At 37.1% G+C, this 21,038-nt stretch overlaps 1 protein-coding gene across 3 annotated transcripts in view; it reads left to right on the plus strand.

Annotated features, from left to right (window-relative positions):
- Positions 1-21,038, plus strand: part of CPED1 (cadherin like and PC-esterase domain containing 1) — a 261,922-nt gene that overhangs the window by 70,058 nt on the left and 170,826 nt on the right. The gene's annotated exons all lie outside the window — the stretch shown is intronic.

Here is a 21,038-nt window from a genome sequence, read left to right on the forward strand (position 1 = left end):
ACAAGGTTATCAGTTTCTCTCACAGTTCCTTGATCATTCATGCAGGCCAGACATGGACATGTACTTCCCTTAGGTAGGCTCCTGTTTTTGTACCATTTCAACTCAAAGTTCTTTAAATATTTGTTCACTGTTTCTTTAGAGGAGAAGCTAAGTGCAGACTGCCAGAAGGATGGAGTAGGAAGATAGTAGTGAGAATTCTTTCTCTTTCCTACCCAGGACTGTTTTAGTACTTGATATAGATTAACTCTCTGGGCAGTTTTCTTCATCTTAATGGTTCTACATGCGGAGCAGAGGAAATCCAATACTTCTTGCTGACTGTTGTGCTTTAGCGCTTTGTCTCTGTGGAAACTGTGAAAGCCAGGGTGTCTGAGATATGGCCAGAAAACCTAAATCAGAAAGAAAGAGCATTGATCTAGAATGCAGTGAATGTTACGTGGATTATTTTTCTTTTTAAACTCTAAACCTTAAAAAAAATCTCAGAAACCCTATTTAACAAAGAAATGGAGCTGCTTTGATCGATATGGGTAGGATCCTACTCTCTTCATCCTTTCCTTTGCTCTTGTTTTTTCATCCTCTTGGTGGCCCCGAGAAGCAACTTCCTGACAGCTATCAACCCCAGCAAGAGTTCAGTCTGGGAATCATGGCTTTAGATAAGGAACTTTACAATAGAGAGCATTAACAGCAGTCACTGGGAGTGGGGAATATGGTCATGATTCTATTTGTCCAAGTATGAAAGTTAGAAATGTTCTTCTCTTTCCTTCCTGTATCCTGTTCAGGTTTTTGGCCACCTATGAGAGGGAAGTTAATGAAAACAGAAATAAAATTTTTAGAATGATCAAACATACATTTTTAAAATACCTTTTGCCTTTCCCTTTCGTTATGTCTTTATGACTTTGGTAAGATACATTCATTATGAAAAGATTAGAAAATAAAGATAAACAAAAAGAAAGGAAAATGTAAATGGAGGGCAATTACATACTTTTTCATACTTCCCTATTAATATACAATTTTTACATACTAGAGTAATAGACACTTGAAGTGTGAACAAATTACGGCATATTTATCAGTGGAAAACTACGAAGACATTTAAAATGATGGAAATCTATATTTATTGGCACAGAAAAGTGTTTACATTAAAAATGAAAGGAGTAATCCTTGTACATGCTATACATAGTCTAATTTATATTATTATATGTTTTGCCTATGTATATAATATCCATATATAAAATGTACATTAACAATGTTTTAAAAATATATTCTTACATATAAACATACATGTATTTATTCATTCAGTACTCACAACGTATCTCCATAAAGGAGATACTTTTATTTCTCTTTTACTCAAGTGTAGAGAAATTAGGTACATTTCCCAGGATCACACATCTAACAGGTGCACTTAGGTACTATGAGTCTGGAGCCTGCTTTCTTAACGATGTCACTCTGCCCAACTCCTTAGCATGGTGTTCAAGGCCCCCAAGGGCTGAGGCAGTCTTCGCTCTTGCCAGGTCTCCCATTATTCCCTCAACCTAACTCTGCTCAAGCCAAGCTCCTCCTTCCGCTGTCCCTTCAATAGCACACTTAACTGTCCTCACCTCTTCCTGCCTTTACCCTAATGACCTCAGTTGAACTTGATCATCTCTTTCAAAGCCCCTTTTTTCCAAATACAGTCACATTCGAGGTACTGGGGCTTAGGACTTCAACATATGAATTTCAAGGGGACACAATTCAACTTGTAATAGCCAGAGGTGGCTGGAGGAGGCAGGGAACTGTGATTGGCTGTTCCACCACATCCATATGGAGAGAGAACTGATCCCCAAGGCAAGAAAGGGATATTGGATAAACAAAACAACTTGATTGGTTATGATAAAGCCCAATGAATTCCACACCCCTACCCCCACCACAAATCATTTTAAGCGAAAGAATATTTATCTTTCTTCTCTTCAGCACCCAGAGCCGGATACTGTCCATTGGGTACTCAAGTACCCTTCTGCTGGTCTGTATGTGATTTTGTCCTTCTGCATCCTGATTAGTTCTTATTTCCTGCCTCAAAGCCCAGTTCTTACATGTTCTCAGACCTTACCTCTGCTCTCCAGAGCCAGCTAATTTAATAAATTAATTAGTGCTGCTATGCTCTCCTGTTTCAAATGTACTCCCCGCCACCCCCCCCCAGGACATACTTCAACCCAAATGAATAATTCTATTGGTAAGAATTTTAGACACCATTGCAGACCAGTCAGAACCTCATGGAAACTGCCGAATCGTGCAAATGCGGCAATCACCTACACAGTCTTGACCTAACCATAAAATTCACTGCTCTGCCTGTGAGACATAAATCTCTAAGTTAACAAATCGCAGCCAAAATCAAATGGAGGTTTTTGGAAAATTATAGCATAGCCTTGCTCCATTTCCTTCAACATGGGAAAAAATATCTGCTGTTCAGTATATAATTTGTTGGTTGGAAACTAGGGAATTCTTCCTCCCACTTGGCATTTCTTAAAAAGTAAAAAACAAGCTTGTCAGTGTGCCGAGGATATGTATATACTGTGTAGTGCTTCGTGCCTGGCCGCTGGCAAGACGGAGAGGAAGGGCAGTGGTAGCCGGTAGCACTGGGATATGTGGATGAGGGGAGCTGTAGGAGACTCACTTTGTCGTCTTCTCTTTGGGAGAAGCTGGACCAAGATCACTGACCCAAAATTGCCTCTTGCTCTTGTGTCGCTCATGGCTTTACACTTTGCACATTTGGCATTAGGCCAGTTTGAAAGGGACAGCATGTCCATTTTTCAGTAAACCTTTGGCAGCTCATTGACATCTCTGAAGTTGTGCTAAAGACCAACTCGCTGAGGGCTCCCTCTGCTCTTTGGTATGGCAAGTTTGGTAAATCTTTACTGGTCTGCGACCTCTGTACTTCATGCCGCCGCGTAGGTATCTCTATTTCACTTGGAGCTTGTTATCTTGTGCCAAATACTGTTACATACCAGAGGCAACATTGCATAGCACACTTTTAATATGTATGATTCTGATTATTAATTCTGATTTTCAATGGATCATAAAGGAAGAGGTGGTAAGAGTGATAATCACTTTTGTTGTCTAAATCTCTATGGCAGGCCCCTATTTACTTATTTCCATGATAAAATAGCATTGCATTTAAACAATACCAAAAAACTCATTAAACTGTGAAGAACTTCAAAAAATAAAACCGGGTTTTTTGCATTACGTAATGAAAACTCAGTACACTATATTTGTTCTTCATGGATTTGATTATTCTGTCATCTCAACCTGCATTTATTAATCAGTAGTTTTATATCTTGCTGTGTGTACACATTCCATCACTTAGAATGTAGTCTGCTAAAATAAACTACACTTTTTGTTAGCATTTTCCTCAACAATTACATCACCCAGGCAGTTCTTCCTGAACCACTGTATCTGTAGCAGAAATATTAGCAATGAATCTGAAGTCTTAATAAGATACCTGAAAAACGTAACTTGCTTTAAAATAGACAAGTTCTTACAGAAGTAGCCAAACTTTTTATTTTTAAGCAATCAGGGTCTGAGCTGTTTGGGGATTACAGGAGCTGGGTTAAGAAGGTTGCAGAAAAAAAAAAAAAAACAGGTTCAAGGAATTAGCTGCTGAAGTGGTGAAAATTCATACTGACAGTTACATACTTGATTTGTGAGTAAACTCAATAAGCAAAGGAGAACTATACTGTAATTTTGATTCATTTATCTATGCATTTTTAAATCTATCTAGATAAATGAATATAAATAATATAAATATATGTTAACATATACATTTAATTTTTATATTAATTAAATCAAGAAAGAGTGTGTGTGTTTGGTGTTGGAGAATATAATGTGTGGAACTTCAAAATAATCTCTCTTCCAGTCTCCTTTTCGTGGTAGAAATAGATATTGAACAACAAAATTTCAAGTGTTATGAAAGAAAAACATTGTTAGTAAGTTTGCTCTGGTCATATCTCCATTCATTCATTTTCATGGAAGTCTGGGACCGTGAGCTGACTTTTGGTTTGCAAAATATCATCAACATTAGGAAATAAAAGCCCAGTAAAGTGATGCATTAACTCTAATGCACACAACTTCATAAAGAATATGTTATAGAACACATTATTCAAGGGAAGATGCTCCTTGTTTTGACTAGTCTCTTGAATTTCTCATTGTAAATATAATAATTAATAATGCAATTTATTAGGACCAATACGTTTTAACAAGCATTTAATGTCTTCCAATCTGACATATCCTGTTGAAAAATATATTGATAAACACCCAAAATGAGACTTGCAATAAGCTATATACAAAGTCAAATACATTCATTTTCCTAAATAGAATCTTAGAATCCTTCATTTGTTGTTTAAGTTGTGATTAGAAAGGATACATATCTTGGCAGAACTATAATTAAGTGAATGAATGGGGTAGTTTGGGAAGCTGTCTTACTCTGATGATGGGTTGGGTGTGCTTCTGTCTCAGAAAGAAGCGTAGACTCTATTACATAGTAAACCCCATTCAAATCCTCTGATTCATTACACCAGTACCTTTGGAGACCATTTTCTTTAAATTTCTCTTAGCACCATCTATTGGTAAAATAATGGAACTTTCTTTTCTTCTGAGTCATTTTAATTAATGACATCAGAGTCATAGCAGCTGTACAATCCCAGTGTTAGTCATTTCACGAGAAAATGTGTAGCATCTCAAAGGGTCAGCTTACCCCAAAGAGGACAAAAGTAGGTAATTCAGTCATATCCACTGAGAGGGCTTTTGAAGGTTCATTTTGCCTCACCCATTTCTGAGCATCTATAAGAAAGTATGTACTGGTAAGAATTTTAGCCTTCTACCTACTGAAGGCAGAAGTCAGGAATCCTATGGCCCAGGTATGAGAAGACCTGAATTCCAGTTCCACCCAACTGCTAACTACAGTTTTGTCACTCTGGGAGAAGTACTTGGTCCATTTGTGCCTCTTTTCTAGGCTTGTGAAATAGGAACAATTATCCTGACCATTCTATTCTCATAGACTTGTCATGAAAATGCTTTATTAAAGAATATGTATTGTAAATCTATAAAAATAATATGTAAGGCATTATTTCTATATTACTCAGGATGTCCATGAATATACTTGGAGAGGAAAATTAAATGAGGCTTTCAGTTTTCCACTTTGTCATAAAACTGTCACAGTAACATATATTGTTCTTTTTGGAGGCATTCTGAGATGGAAAGAAGTAAGCAAGTATTACCTAGAGTGAGAGGTTGAATATAGATAGTCATCAGAGAATAAATACTAAGTTTGGGGTTGTTTTGTAGATAATTATAGTGGGGCTTCTTGATTTATGGCACTGAATTATTGTATAGATAAATTACCCTAAAATAAGAACAGAAGGTAACATTAAATTGTTACTATATGTCAGACACTGTCAAGCACCTTACATTTTCCTGTAAGTCTCTATAACCATCTGTGGGGCGGATACTGTTATGACTCCTTTAGATACAGAAACGGAAGCTCCAAGAACCTCTGGGAAACATTAACTAGAAAGAAGCTGATCTATATCTAAAGTACTATAATATACCCCCTTTAATAAAAGCGAGCCACCATGCTGTATTTTAAACTTGTTTTATAATATAAGAAAATAAGAAAGGAGCTATTTAAGAAAGCTAATACCTGGGCCTGATGAGAAATTGAGCTTGTTTACCCATTTTATGATGATGATGATGATGATTCTTTCATCAACTAAAATAACCCTTTTAATTTCTTATTTATCATAATATTTACATATAAGCAGATGTTACGTGAATTTGCACAGGCAAAACATTGTTTGTTTTGTTGTGTTTTAGTCTTTAAGTAGGGAACTCAACAGCAGGTGGAAATTGCCAGCCCTGGGTAGTGAGAAGCTTGGGTCCTCAGCACTTTCTGTCATTCCCTCTTGAGGGTCCTCTTGATGTTTCCTCTGTTAACCTCTTTTCTGATGTGCCCACTCAAGGCTCAGCTCCCCAAACCATCTACAGCTTTTCTAAGTGGAGTAGAAAGTTTACCACCACGAACCTCACACTGCAGCCCTATGCCTGGGGTCAGGGGTAAGTCAGTGGTGGACATAGCCACTGCTCAGGTCTGGGCCTTTGGAATTCTAGGAATGACCCTGGGCCACTTAGAAGGGCCAAGAATTAGTTGTCCTGGCTCTCTGAAGCTGCTCTTCTGATCTTCATGGGAGGGTTTTTAGAATTCCCTTGATTGTGCAACCAAACAGGTTAATAAAACACCAATCTGGGGGTGTGGATTAAAAAGTGTAAGTAGAACCAAATTATGTGGATTTCTGTGGAATTAATGGTTCTTGAATGTAGTTTTCAGAACAAGTAATTGCTTTGACCTGATTGCACATCTGCTGTTGGATAGTGGCTAAGGGCAGACGGAGCCAGACTGCGTATGTGTGAATCCCATCTTGCCACTTAATAGTCCAGTGTCCTTGGGCAAGTTTCTTACCTTGTCTGTGCTTCAGTTTTCTGTCTGCAATGTAGGGACAATAATGGCTCTGTCTCCTAGGACTGGTAAGAGGATAGGATGAATTAATACATTTAAAGTACCTAGAACAATGCCTTGTACAGAATGAGCAACCCACAAATGTTAAGTATTATGATTGTTGCTTTAATAAGTATTTTCATAAATATCAGTTGATGATTACTAACTGCTACTTTTATCTAGTTTGGTGAGATGCATGTTTTTCAGAAAATGTGGGAATAAAACTAGGATCTTAAAATAGTCACAAAAATATGTCTTTGCCTCCACTTACACTCACTATCTTCAGGCCCCTTCATCTCAGAATTCTGCTGCTAGTCACTTTTGGGTCATCTGTCCTTTCCTATCAGACCCCCATGCTTTTTTAATAGCAAATATATTTGTTGGCCTCTGGTTGGTCTGGAAGGTGAATATCTCTAATTTACCTGTACACAAAATTTCAACAAGCCAGTACAATGACCAAACTTTCGTATAAAGGTCAAATAAAAAGAAAGGCTTTATAATATAAAAATGTATAGGCTAATATGTAAATTTTAGGCACAATGACACCATAAAGTGTCATGAAATTGTCAAATTCTCCACTTATATTTTGAATCACTATAAATGTGACAGATACAAATTCAGATTGGTGCAGTTGTATCTTAAGGAAACTAAGATTCCAAGGGTCACATTTCTATTGGTGATGTGCCTTTCCAAAATGGTGAATAACTTGAGAAAGTCACAAACAAAACATAGTCTTCTCTTTCTTAACCATAGAATTGCACACCTGTAAAATTCTGTGTATATTAAAACTGGGTAAAATGCTTAGAGTTTAATATAAAATGGAGCAAGCTTTAGGTTCAAATAGTCACCATCAGGCGTTTCACCCACATCAATGCCCAGAGAGACATTCAAAAGTTATGCAGGATAAGGGAGAATTTGTTGTTGTACACAGAGTGATAGTCAACATAACACTGTTGTGGTATGTGCACCGGCCTATGAGAATGGATGCCTAGTTATTCAAACAGATGCTGGTCTTTGCACCTAACCAATGCCTTTCAAACAAACATCTTCTTTATCCTACACAAAGCAGACATCTCACACTTAGTAAATGATGATCTTTAATCCATTTCATCAAATTTCATTAAATGTTATCCATTAAATTTCAGTAGCATTCTTAATCATTGTGATGCCCTCCGATATCCTTGTTGTCTTCGAGGGTTTATCCCATGTGCTCATGAATGCAATCCTCTCATTCCTGGCGGCCATGGCCACCATCTACTCTGCTTCTGCTCTGCTGCCCTGTGTTCGTCTGCTGCCGATGTACACCACTGGTCATGCCCACCAAAGGTGGTGCCCCATGTGGCAGAGGCCGCCGCTGCCGCTGCTATGCCTGTCATTGTCTGTGCTAAGGTGCTAAGCCCCGTGTCAGGGATATCAAAGTTCATGCTGTGCCTGCTTCTCTCATGGCTGCTGCTGAAACTGTTGGTGCCACATCCCATTGTAACACTCACTGTTTCGCCAATGGGCTGAAAGTCTCTTGGTAGTCTCAGAAACCTGAATAAATCAAAACTCAATTGACTTAGTAGTAAAAAAATCAGTAGTTAAAATCCTTCTTTATAATTTTTTTTTTATTGTGTGTAACGTTATACTGTCAACCTCTCACAGATAATTGGGAAAAAATTTGCCTTAGTATTGTTTTTGCTCTGACCAAAACCAGCAGTGGAAGACCGGCTGTGGTATATAGGAACAGTGAACTAGAAGCTGCCCTTCTCGTTCTTGTCCCATTATCCTTGGACTTATCTTGCCAGCCACCTCTTTTCTCTTTAGTATAGATTCCTTGCTATTAGGCTTCACCTACAGTTCCTCCAGTCAAGGCCAGAATGGTGAACTCCTAGTTGAACACTGATTAGTTTCACACTAAAATTCCACTACAGTGGTAAATAATAACCAGGTAACAGGCTTGTCATCTACCATTGATCATAGGGTTTAAAAGAGCAACAACACAAGGAGGTGTCTTTTCCTCCTTTTCCCAATTTTGGAGATTACGATGGTGGCATTTAGCATTGCGGAGTTCTAACAATGTCACAACTGGACCTGAAATATTTCTGTTGAACAGAGTATGGAAATAGACGTGCATTTATCCTTCAACTATAAAGCCATAACTATTTATGTCCTTGTGCTCTAAATATTGCAGAAGCAGAAAGTTTACTTTGAATCTAAATACAGAATTGAGAAGAAAAGAAGAAAGATTACATGGTTAAGTAAACTGGTCTTTGGCCTAATTTATCGTTTTCAGTTCAGTATTTTGTAATGTTTCTGTTTCTAGATTCCTTCCCTCTCAGTCCTGGGTAGTAGGGCAGTCAACAGCCAATTTTAGAAGAACTGGTGTCATTTAAGGGAAGAACTTTAAACTGTATTCATAGCAGGCTATAAAAACCAAAGATACCACCCACAATGTGATATTTAAAATTTTCCAGTAACGTGATTTATTGGTAAATCTACACACGTGTTGTGCCGAAAGCAAAATGAGCAAGGTACCAGATGTACTCTGAGTTTTTAATTAAGACTAATTTTACCTAAAGGACAAGTTTTAATAGCATATTTTCCGGTTTACAAGGTATGGAAACAACATTTTAAACCATTTGTGGGTGAAAAGTCTTTATTATATAGAATATGGCTCACAGGGAATAGCAAAACTGAAAAGCAACCAAAAAATCTGGAGTCTTATGTCTATCTTAAAAATTTCTAGTCAGAAACATGTACTCTAATGTCAACTCAAGCTCCTAGAAGTAATGGATACTATGGATATTTTAAGTGACTTGGCAAATAAAAGCCAGATTTGGGGGATTGAAGAAAACATTGAGTTAAGAGCAAAATTCTCAGAGAAATCAGGGATGGTGGCAAGTTGGAAACTGGGTGACTAGTTTTGAAGCATTGTGCTGAAAACCTGAATTGCAAATCATTTGATGGTTAATGGTAGCCATGAACTTTTGTCATTTTTCACTCTAGGTGCATGAAATTGAATGAACAACTCTTGATTTAACTTTTCTCCTAATAGAAATTTCATGTATTTTTCTCTAAATCTGATTTTGCTGGGCTGCCAGTGGCCTCCCTTTCCTTACAGTAGAGCACGCCAGCAGCCATCTTAGGCAAAGGGCATGGAGTCACTAATGACAGGACCTAGGTAAAAATGGCCCTTTTGGGAGAATGTTGAGCATTATGTTGAGTTAAGCAAACAAAAAACACGCCCTCCAACAACAATAGGGCTGACTCCAAAAGCCTTGAGGAATAGTTTAGGTTTTTTAAGTTTTCTCTTTTTGTTTTGAGGGAAGGAGAGGTGGCTACAAAATGGCAGCAAGGGGGGAATTAGCCTTACTCAACACACAATGAAATTTCTGCCAAATTCTGCTTTTATAACCCTCATCTCTCACTGGGCAACCCCCTCTAGCTCACTAAAACACCACCTGTACAACCTCTCTCCTAATTGGTTTCTATGTCTATTCTCCTCTCTCTAACTCATTTATATAAATTTAAAAAACAAATTTAGGGGCGCCTGGATGGCGCGTCATTAAGCGTCTGCCTTTGGCTCAGGGCGTGATCCCAGCATTCTGGGATTGAGCCCCACATCGGGCTCCTCCGCTGTGAGCCTGCTTCTTCCTCTCCCACTCCCCCTGCTTGTGTTCCCTCTCTCGCTGGCTGTCTCTATCTCTGTCAAATAAATAAATAAAATCTTTAAAAAATAATAATAATAAGATAAAATAAATAAAAATAAAAAACAATTTTATTTCTTTCCATTACTCCAAACAACATAACAAAGACATGGTTCCCACTTAAGTATGTATCATTCCTACATAGATCAGAAAGGAAGACGGAAATACCTGTACTCTGATAATTTTTTCACAGTTATCCAATATTTTCCCCTTTTGACTTAAAGCTAGCTTGACTTTTTTTTCCACTGCTTAACAATCCAAGCTTTTTTTGTTTTATTGAAAGATTTTGTTCTTAAGTAATCTCTACACCCAGCATGGGGTTTGAACCCACAACCCTGAGATCAAGAGTCGGATGCTCCACCAATCAAACCAGCCAGGCACCCCAACAACCCAAGTTATTAAATTCATTTTCCATTGAGTCAAACTATAGCTGAGAGTTGGATTGGTTAACCCATGACTTTGAACCCCTAACTGATGACAGAGCTCACAGGATTTTTTAAAGTAATGACTATACATTTTTAATTTGTTGAAAATGACTGAACGTTATTGGATGACAGTCATTTTCCCTCAGGCACTCAATGTATTTGGTAAGAAAAAAACAAGATATAAATGACTTGTTATCCACCATCCACCTATTTTAAGGCATCTAAGTGGCAGTTTAGAACTGGATGTTCAGTCTGGGATTGCTATTCAGGGACATGCAGACAAGTGAGGTTAATTGAGATAAAATGCTGATGTCAGAACTAAAGCCTGAGTTGGAGTGTATTAAATCTCCGAAAAGTAATTCATATATGTAGTTATATATATGTATAAAATATATGTAAGTTAAATAATTTGTATACATATAAATGCGTGTATATACATACATGCACATATATACTAAAAGCATCTTGGCGATACAAAAGAGATGTATAAAGAAAATATGAAGAATACCCTTGGGGCATCTGGGTGGCTCTGTTGGTTAAGTGTCCAACTCTTAATCTCAGGTCAGGTCTTGATCTTGAGGTTGTGAGTTCAAGCCCCGCATTGGGATCTGTGCTGAGCATGGAGCCTACTGAAAAGGGAAAAAAAAAAAAAAAAAAGGAAGAAGAAGAAGAATATCCTTATAGAAAATAATCATTTGAACTTAGTGTCCTGACCTAAGTTCTACAGGGAGAAGAGACAGCTTAACTTCAGGGTTTAAAATCTAGACAAGGTTAGGAAAAGAAAAACTCAAAATTTTAATCACCTAATTAACATTTTTAAAGATCAACAATTACTTAGCACTTCAGATATGAAGGCCCATCCCATTTTGGCTCAATTAATTGGTTAATTCTTTAGTCATTTACAAGATATAAGATAGGTCAAATGTACCTGGCTAATGATCATCTTACCTAGCTAAGGTTGAAAACTGAGACACCATTTCAGAAATTCTTGTCATGTTCTCCCTGGCTTCTGACTCTTGCCCTTTGTGTCCTCATCCATATTAGGAGTGGACTCTTGTATTATGATGCTGCTCAGCCAAGCCTGACCTCCAATTATATCACCAGTCAGTTGGAGAGGGGAAAGAACTTGAGGATAAAATGGTTCCATAAAAATATGTTTGCTCAGTGTCCTAACCAAAAATCTTTTCTGACATATTTCCATGTTTCTGACCTATTTCTGGCATTTGGATCTCTGGCCCTCATTAAATTTCACTTCAGCAATTGGCTCTAGTCTCTGTGTATTCTATATTTTTGTCTCAATCTTGGAGTCAGATATTATAAAAATATTGATATTCTAAATATGTACCTTGTTCACATATAATACATTACTTATAAATAGCATAAAAGTGGAGAAGCAGATTGAGAGTAATACCATGCACATTTTATTATACCAAAAACATAGGGTAAAAATGGAAGATTGAGTTGGTCTGTGAAGTTGTCATTGAAGGAGAAATAGGTTAATGCATGGTTTCATTTAGGAGCAATGACCCCCAGTGTTTGTGTCTTACATTTAAATTAGGATTGACTTCAATATTCTTAAAAAGAATTTGGAATCACAAATTTTTAGTAAGTCATTAATTATTCTGTATAAACTGTATCAATAATATCTCATGTTTTACTCCAGAAAATGTTCCTGAGAAAAAAGTTTAATATTAATAAAATAATTAACTTATTTTCACAATGGGTGGGTTTAGACAGCTATTCTATTATCATATTTGTTGCACCCTGTGTATTAATATTTGTTGGAGGTTGTGTTTCAAATTGTTATTAATGATGCTCATTAATTTATACTGAATTATTCATCTTTGGTCTTGCTGAACTAGTCAAGCATGTTTTTCCCTGGAAAATTCATGCAGAAAAATATCAAAGCAAAATTAAGCTGCCATAAAGTAATAAAACAATCTTTCATGCTGTTTGGTCATTGCAGTGAAATCACAGGGGCAAGAAAATTGAAGACATAGCTTTTATTACCAAGGAAAATGAACAGAATTCAAGGTTCTTATGTTGTCATGGTCAAAACAGAGCAGTCCATGGGGAAAATTGTTTTTGTACAATTGCATGACTTTGACACTTCCACTGAAAAAGAACAGAAAGGAGAACATTTATGGCTTGCATTTACTGAGTGCTCAACAAGCATTTGATTGATTGATTGGTTACTTGGTGGAAACTTTATACAATGACTACTTCTTTCAAGCACATTGTTGTGTCATTGATCTAGTAATTTTTATGGGTCAGATTGTATCTCCATTTATATCAGGACATGGACTGCAACTTATTTCTTACAACACAAAATGGAAGTTATTCTTTTCCCCCAAAAATTACTATACTGACAGACTATGGTATTTGTATTTGTGGTTTTTTACACCCTTACATCGTAACATAAGAAATATATTCTGAAACTATAGAGACTAAATGATTGGAATCAAATCCACATAGGTAGTAACATAATAATGTCAAATTTTGAGAAAGGAATTTTGAGTTGCTTGGCTTAAGGTTAAGAATTATGTATTAATAATGCCACTTGCATAAAATGAAAGTAAAAATGTATTAAGGAATTGATGTGTTTGGAGCACATGGATCCTCAAACTAAACCATTTAAATACAAGTGTAGGTCTGAAATAGTCTAGGGACTTTTGTCTATGGGCAATAAATTTGTTGACTAAGAGCTAATTCTGTTGACTAAGAGTTGGTTGTGTTGGTTGTTTGTGGAAAAGTCCCTTCCTGAACAAAACAGAGAGGAATAGACTTAAATATTGCAAAACTGGGTCAGTCCTAGGCTTACCCCATCCACAGAAACCTAGCCTTAACACAGAACTCCTTTAAATATGTGAAACAACAGGAAATGAACTGCTTTGCTGGGAGATCGCAATGCTAAATTTGAGGAAAGTCACTAAAACCAGTGTGTTTTTACAAGCTACTTCAAATAAAATTGCTATGTTTTATTTTGGTCTACACATCTGTGCTTATCACATATTTCCTGCTTGTTCTTAAGTGACTAATGTCAAATGTCACATGTTTAAGAATCATGTAAAAGAGGATTTAATAGATTAGCCTTTGTCTGATAGTCAGCAGTGATGAAGAATACTTAGTGTTGAATAAATTCAAAAGGAATAACATTTAAGTTACACTTTGTGAAGTTTCTAGTTATAACAGATTTCCTAGGTTATAGAAAAGGATTATATTAAGCTACTACTAGTAGTAGCTATTTAACATTTTTTGAGCATTTGATATATACCAAAGGCTGGGCAAAGCCCTTTAAAGAAAATTTTATATTTAATTCTGTCGGCATCCAAATGAGGTATGTTATTATTACTACTGTTAAAATTCTCGTTTTCCAGATAAAGACACTGAAATTAGAAAAGTTAAGGAATTTGTTCACGGTCATACTTATGAGTAGGAATCCTTGGATTTTTTAAATAAATGTTCTTTGGAATATTATTTGTAAAATATTGTTGAAAAAAAAGTATGAGATAGCAACCATATTGCAACATCCTGGAGAAATCAGAACACGCATCTTTATTGGGTTCATCCATGTCTTCCCAAGGCACAGGTTCAGTTTGCTTGGGGAAATAAATGCAGCCTTGGTCCCCAAATCCATCTCTTATATGAAGTCCTTGTAAGGGCAGCCTTCCTCTTGGCTGTCTGCTGGTGACCTTCTCTTCCATGGTTTTCTGTGCTTGCTGTGGGTTCCAGGGGGCTCTGCTGATATTAGACCTCTTGGCCTTTGATAGTTCCTCTCCGAGTGTCTATCTCTGCTTCCTCTCTGGAGCCTCACCTGTATTGTTGCTGTGTCCCAATGGGGTCATAACACATCATGCTACTCTAACAAATACCTCATTGAAGTGGACAGAGAAAAACCAATTCCTGCCCATGTTATGCTAATTTCCTAGGTCAAGAACAAAAGTTTATGCCATACAACTCTAGTAAATCTGCTCAGCAGTTGGCTTGCTCATTCTTTTCATTTCAGCCCTTTTCTCCATGGCCAGTGCACTTATCTCTAGTTATTTGGTTAAGAAGACATTAGCATTCATTTATTAAGCAGAGATATCTTGACCTCCTATGTTAAATGCTGGCCTAAGTGTGTTTGGCACTAGATATGCAATGGAAAGAAAAACCCAGAATTCCTGACTTCATAGAGCTCCTGGTCCAGTAAACTGATTCTGTTTGAAGTACTTAATACTTAAAACAGTCCCTCCTCTAACTGCAAATGAGTGATCAAGCTGGTGAACCTGAATGTGCCTGGTGGTGTGTTTCCTCCCCATTTTGTACAGGGCTCAAGAAATGAAGGGGTCATTGATATCCCCCAAATACTTTCTCACAGGGTGGGAGCTCAAAGGAGATCCAGATACAGCCTCTCCTATGTGGTTTATTAGGCCTCACACAAAGAAAATGGCAACTGATTGACCTTGTGAAGCAGTAGGAATTGCTGGAATATACCTAAATCACAGAGGCACCATATTCCAGCCCTGGCCCTTGGACTCTTGCCACTTATCTATTCCATTAGGTCATATATATAGCATATATTAAAAATTATAATGTAACTTTCCACCTGGGATCACAGGAATTTAGAATTATAAAGGACCTCAGAAATCATGTAGTTGTTCGTTCAGTAAATATTTGTTTAGTACCCACTGTGCTTGCTGCTGTCTTTTTCATCATCATGCGAAGAAGGACGTAGATTCAGAGGTGAGGATATTTGTTCTCTTTTAGGAATTGGCAGAACTTGGGCTACACATCTATTGTTTTCAAAGCATATACTAAATACTCATTGTATGGTTTCAAGTTTGTCCCTCATGTTAGTCAGAGTTTTCCATGGGAACAGAAAATAAGATCTATCTATCTATCTGTCTATCTGTCTATCTATCTATCTACCTACAATTTATATATTCATTGAGAGAGAAGGATAGAAAGAGATGTACTGTAATGTATTGGCTTATGTGATTCTGGAAGTTGAGAAGTCTCATGATCTGCCATCTGCAAGCTGGAGACTCAGGAAAGCTAGTGATGTAGAGAGCCGATGGTTAGATTCCAGTCCAGGTCTGAAGACTGAGAACTGAGTGTACTAAGGGCAGGAGAAGATTGGTGTCACAGCTCAATTAATCAGAGAGCAAATTCAACCTTCCTTTGCCGTTTTCTGTTCAGGTACTCAACAGCTTGGTTTGATGCCCAGCCACCTCTGGGAGAGCTATCTGTTTTACTCATTCCACCAGTTCAAATGCTGAGCTCCTCTGAACATACCTCATAGACACACCCATAATGTTTAAGCAGCTATCTCGGTATCCCTTGGCCCAGTCAAGTTGACACATAAAATTAACCAATGTGCCCTTTCATCTTTCCTACCCACAGACATTCTGACCACTGGAACCTTCTTTGACAGGTGGTATGTTTATGTACTCCCTTGCTTCTCCCCAATAGGCATCACAGTGTAGGAAGAGAAATGTTATGAATTGCTGATATTTGATCAATAGTCAACCATTTTTTACCTAACAAAGGCAATTCATATGATTCATATGATTCATCTTAAGCCATGATCTACTGCCATGTACAAATGCTCTTATTAGAGATCAAAGCTAGTATTTCTTTCTTACTCACTCTTCCCTATGTGCATCCACGTGAACACACTCTGATACACACATATGATTGTTTCCCCAGGACATGTAGCTAGTAAGAAAAAAACTAAGGCAAAAGTTCGTAGTTTCCAAATACAGGGTTTGCCCTGGATAGTCTCCATTTGCTCCTTCATTCTAGACCCTTCCCCAGGAAGCTGTTCACCGCATACTGCATCAATGTGGCTCCCTTGTTCCCTGACTTCCAGCAGATCAGGAAGAGAGAACTTTGGGATATGTATCCCCTACCTGCTTCCCTGCCAGTCCCTGGTTTAGAAGTGCCTCTTCTACCTGTGGCCATAGCTCATGCTCAGCATCCTCTCCCACAGCTATGCCCCTTGCTTGGCTCTATAAATCACCACCTGGGCTAGGGGTGGGAAGAGCTTCAGCCCTTGGGAGCCCTGGGAACTTCACTACTTACTGTTTTCCCCTAATGCTACCCACTTTAACAGTCCCCTTCTGTAATAATTTCTTGGTTAGTAGTCTCGTCACTCACCTGTTTGACTCTACCATCTATTCATTTTCTCCCAGGGCCCTGACTCAGTTTTTTCCTGGCTATGATTTTAGTTTGTGCATATATTAATTTATATTTGTTATGTATGTAAGTTCTGCAGGCATGTTTGCATAGCTATACCTGTGGGCTGAGGACTAAGACTTGTAAATGTCTTTGGGTAGAAAGAACAATTAATATACCCACAAATGGTACTTATTTATACTTCTAATCTCAAAACTAATTGTTAATTATTAATTAAGACCTTTTATCTTCACTGGAAGTTTTAAAATAAGAAAATACTGGCTAAGTGTAACTTCCTAATATGAAATGCAATACAATATTCAAACATTTATGAAATATAATTACATTTCCACTATTACTTTCCTATTAATTATTAGCTCTGGGCAAAACATTAAATGAAATACAGTATTAATTTGCCTGCTAATCTTTGCTAGTTTCCCAGTGTATAGTCTTTGCCTATTATGTATATAATTTATGCCATAAAGAAGAGAAAAAAATAAAATATTTTTAATACATTGGGATACCATTTTGTTCTCCAGGTACACATTGACTTAACCCCCCACCCTCCAAACTAGCTCATTGATAGAACAAACATTTACTGAGCACTCGATAGCATCAGCATTGTGTTCGGTGAGATTCATGGGAAATCATATTCTGGACTCTAGAAGACTCCTTGACATTGTCACACACCCATTTAGCATTGGTTGGTAAGAATCAAAATGAAAACCCGGATCTTGTGGTTCTGATTTAATCTTTCTTTTCTTAAAACTGCACCATACTCAGTGGGTACTGGGCGCCTAGCCAACCACACATTAGAAGGCAGGAGAAAAGCAGTCTTCATGTATCCTTAAAAAATTGTTCGTTTTTTTCTCTGGGTAAGTGGTAAAGTTACAGACTTCATACTTCTTTAAAATAAACTAGGAGTAGCCAGTAAATAAAAACACATAGATATTTCACATCTGTGTCTGCTTATTCATTCAGTCCTCCTACTGTGGGGTAGAAAAGCTCTTAAGACACGTGCTAGGCCCTCCATATTTAATTACTTTCTAAAAATATTTAACAAATATGCGTTAATGAATTACAGGGCCATTTAACAGACTATCATAGGCACTCATGTCCCAAATTTCTCCCAAAAGCAGAAGCTCGTTTTGGCATTATTTATAGAAGATCTCTAGTTTTCTGTGTGTATTGAGTGATCAAGGAAGAAGAGGGGAATGGAATATTAAAATAAGTGGATTGGACTGGTTTGTTGAGAGACCCTTTGATAGAAAAGTCAAATGAAAGATGAAAGGAATAGTGACTACTGACAATTCTTTGACTCCGTTAAGTGAGAACCTTGGGTATTTAAGATTTCCACAATTATTTATCATAGTTCAAAAAAATGTAGTTGCAGCTTTTACATATGTTAATGGAGCTTGTTTTTTTACTGATTTTTAAAAATTTATTCATTTGAGAGAGAAAGAGTAGAGCATGAGAAGGGGGGAGAGGCGAGGGAGAAGCAGAGTCCCCACTGAGCCAGGAGCCCGAGGTAGGGCTCAATTCCAGGACCTGGAGATCAACACCTGAGCCAAAGGCAGATGCTTAACCATCTGAGCCACACAGGCACCTCTTAATGGAGTTTGTTTTTAATTTTTGGCTGTAATCAAGGGAAATGGGAATGATTTTAGATGTTAGGGAACATCTAATTAGAGGGGTTTTTTTTGTTGTTTTTTTGGGGTGGAGTTTAGAATCATTAAGAGTAACCTCTGAACCTGGAATAAGATAATGGAAAGTTATATGTGTATATATACATATATGTATATGTGTATATATATGTGTGTGTGTGTATATATATGTGTATATGTGTATATATATATACACATACATATATCACAGGTGTAAAAATTACTTTAATTAATATTAAATTCCACTGTTCAACCACAGTTTCAGGGCCCGATGTGGAACTCTGACGTTGTTGACAATTCCTATATTGGATTCCTTGTGCTCTGTGTTATACGCTCTTCCACTTGAACTAAGACAAAAAAAGGTGACATAAAATTGTTTATTCTTTGACATATTTGCTGACTACTTCTTCCTGAAAATCATTGAGCTACTCTGTTGGTGAAATCGTTATAGGGGCAGTTTCTTCAAGGTCAGCTCTGCTTGGGCTTCAGATCAATGCTGTGCTTCCTGGCAGTAAGGATAAAAAGGAAATCAGAGTAAATTACACTGTTCTCGTATTGTACAAAAGAAGGCCACAAATTAGCTCTTCTGGAGAGACAAAATCTTTCCTAGTAATAAATCCTAGAAAATGTCTACTTAGTGAAAAAGAGAGAATGTTTTTTCTTACTGTAAATTTAAAGGATTATATAAACATTTCAACTCTTCTTAAGTTGTGATTCCCAAGGAAAGAAATTACCTTAATGACTCTTCATTTGTCACCTCCAGAAACAAGCAATTTGAGTATTTCTTTTATTATGATGTATTAGAACTTCATTAATAAGGAAGCCTTACAAGTAGGCTATCATTTTTGGAAAAAGATCACACTGTGCTAAATAATGAGATATGGGAATACATTGAACATCTTGACTTCTGCTGACTTTTACTTAAGAGTGTGAAGTGTTTTAAATTAGACTATGTTAGTATTGATGAAACGTGCACGAGGGGGAAAATAATTTAAAGGCTTTGTTCCATTTTGAGAGCTAGATAAATTGTATAATTTAAAAACAAATCACTGTGACCTGGCGGCAAGGAAACAACTCTCCTGTGCTGTCGGAGGGAGTGGAAATTGGGGCAACCTTTTTGGAAGTTGATTCAGTAATACCTATCAAATTTGCAATGCATTTATTTGTTGATCTGGCAATTACACATACAAACTAGACTTTGCCCCTAGATAAACTTGTAAAAGTACACCAAAATAGAGTTAGAAGAGCATTCATTGTGCAGTATTTTCGAGATAACAAAAGGAAAAATTACAAATATAATCTGAATACACAACAATAAAAGAATGATTAAATCAAATGTATATCCATTTAATGGCACACCCTAAGCCATTAAGAAGTATAATGTAATTCTAGGTGTGCTCCGATAGAGAGGATTTCAGGATGGATTGGTAGGTAAATATGCCAGACATAGATCATTATACAGTAATCCCCCCTTATCTGTGGGGAATGCATTCCAGGACCCCCAGTGGGTGCCTGAAACCACAGATAGTCCTGAACCCTATATGTACTGTTTTTTTTTATACATACACATCTAAGATAAAGTTTATTTTATAAGTTAGTCATAGTAAGAGATTAACAACAACAACTAATAATAAAATAGAACAATTATAACCAGACTGTAATAAAGGTTATGTGAATGTGGTCTCGCTTTCTCGAAATATGTTAGTGTACTGCATTCATCCTTCTTGCGATGATGTGAGATGATAACAGCCTTTAGGATGAATTGGAGGTGAATGACACCGGCACCATGACATAGCATTCGGCTGCTACTGACCTTCTGATGGTACATCAGGAGGGTTCATTTTCTTCTTGACTGGGTAACTGAAACTGAGGAAAGCAAAACTATAGGTAAAGGGGACTACCGTAATGTCTCTTTTGGATAATTTAAAAAGCAGAAATACTTGCATATATAAGTTATATAGATATATTGCTACTTACATCAATTTACATGTTGAAGACCCACATGCATCTTACCCATTGTGCACTGATTTAGATTTCAAAAGTAAATATGTAAGCATCCTGCTTTGACAGAGAGGGGTCCCAGATAGGGTTGGATCGCTGGATGCTTTTTTTTTTTCCAATTTGATAACGTTCTATACAATTTGAATTTTTTTAACCATGTACATTCAATACATTTGTTTTTTTAAAAAAATCAGTGAGCATTTTGAGTAAATCATTACTGTTGGGCTTCACTTTTATATACTTTAAAAAACTATTAAATACTATTTTACAAAACAATAAAGCACTGTTGTTGAGTTGATCAAGATCGTGAAGCATGACAGACTCTGTAGCACATGAAGGACTGTGCTATTGTCAGGAAATCAACTCAAGTTGTCCACATACTATTCTCATCACAAGCAGAAGTTAGCCATGCAGCCGTCGTCCCCATGTTAACAGTGCATCTCTTCTGCTTGTGGATCGATGTGCCTGGTGCCGGACAGTTGGAAACATCATATCTACCCTTTCTGAGCAAGAAGAGTTGAAATCAGTTACTACAATTTTTTTCCTAGTCTATTGTAATAGAATGAACTGCAAAACAAAGGCC

This window comes from Ailuropoda melanoleuca, chromosome 1, assembly GCF_002007445.2.
Source record: "Ailuropoda melanoleuca isolate Jingjing chromosome 1, ASM200744v2, whole genome shotgun sequence".
Classification (NCBI taxonomy): Eukaryota; Metazoa; Chordata; class Mammalia; order Carnivora; family Ursidae; genus Ailuropoda; species Ailuropoda melanoleuca.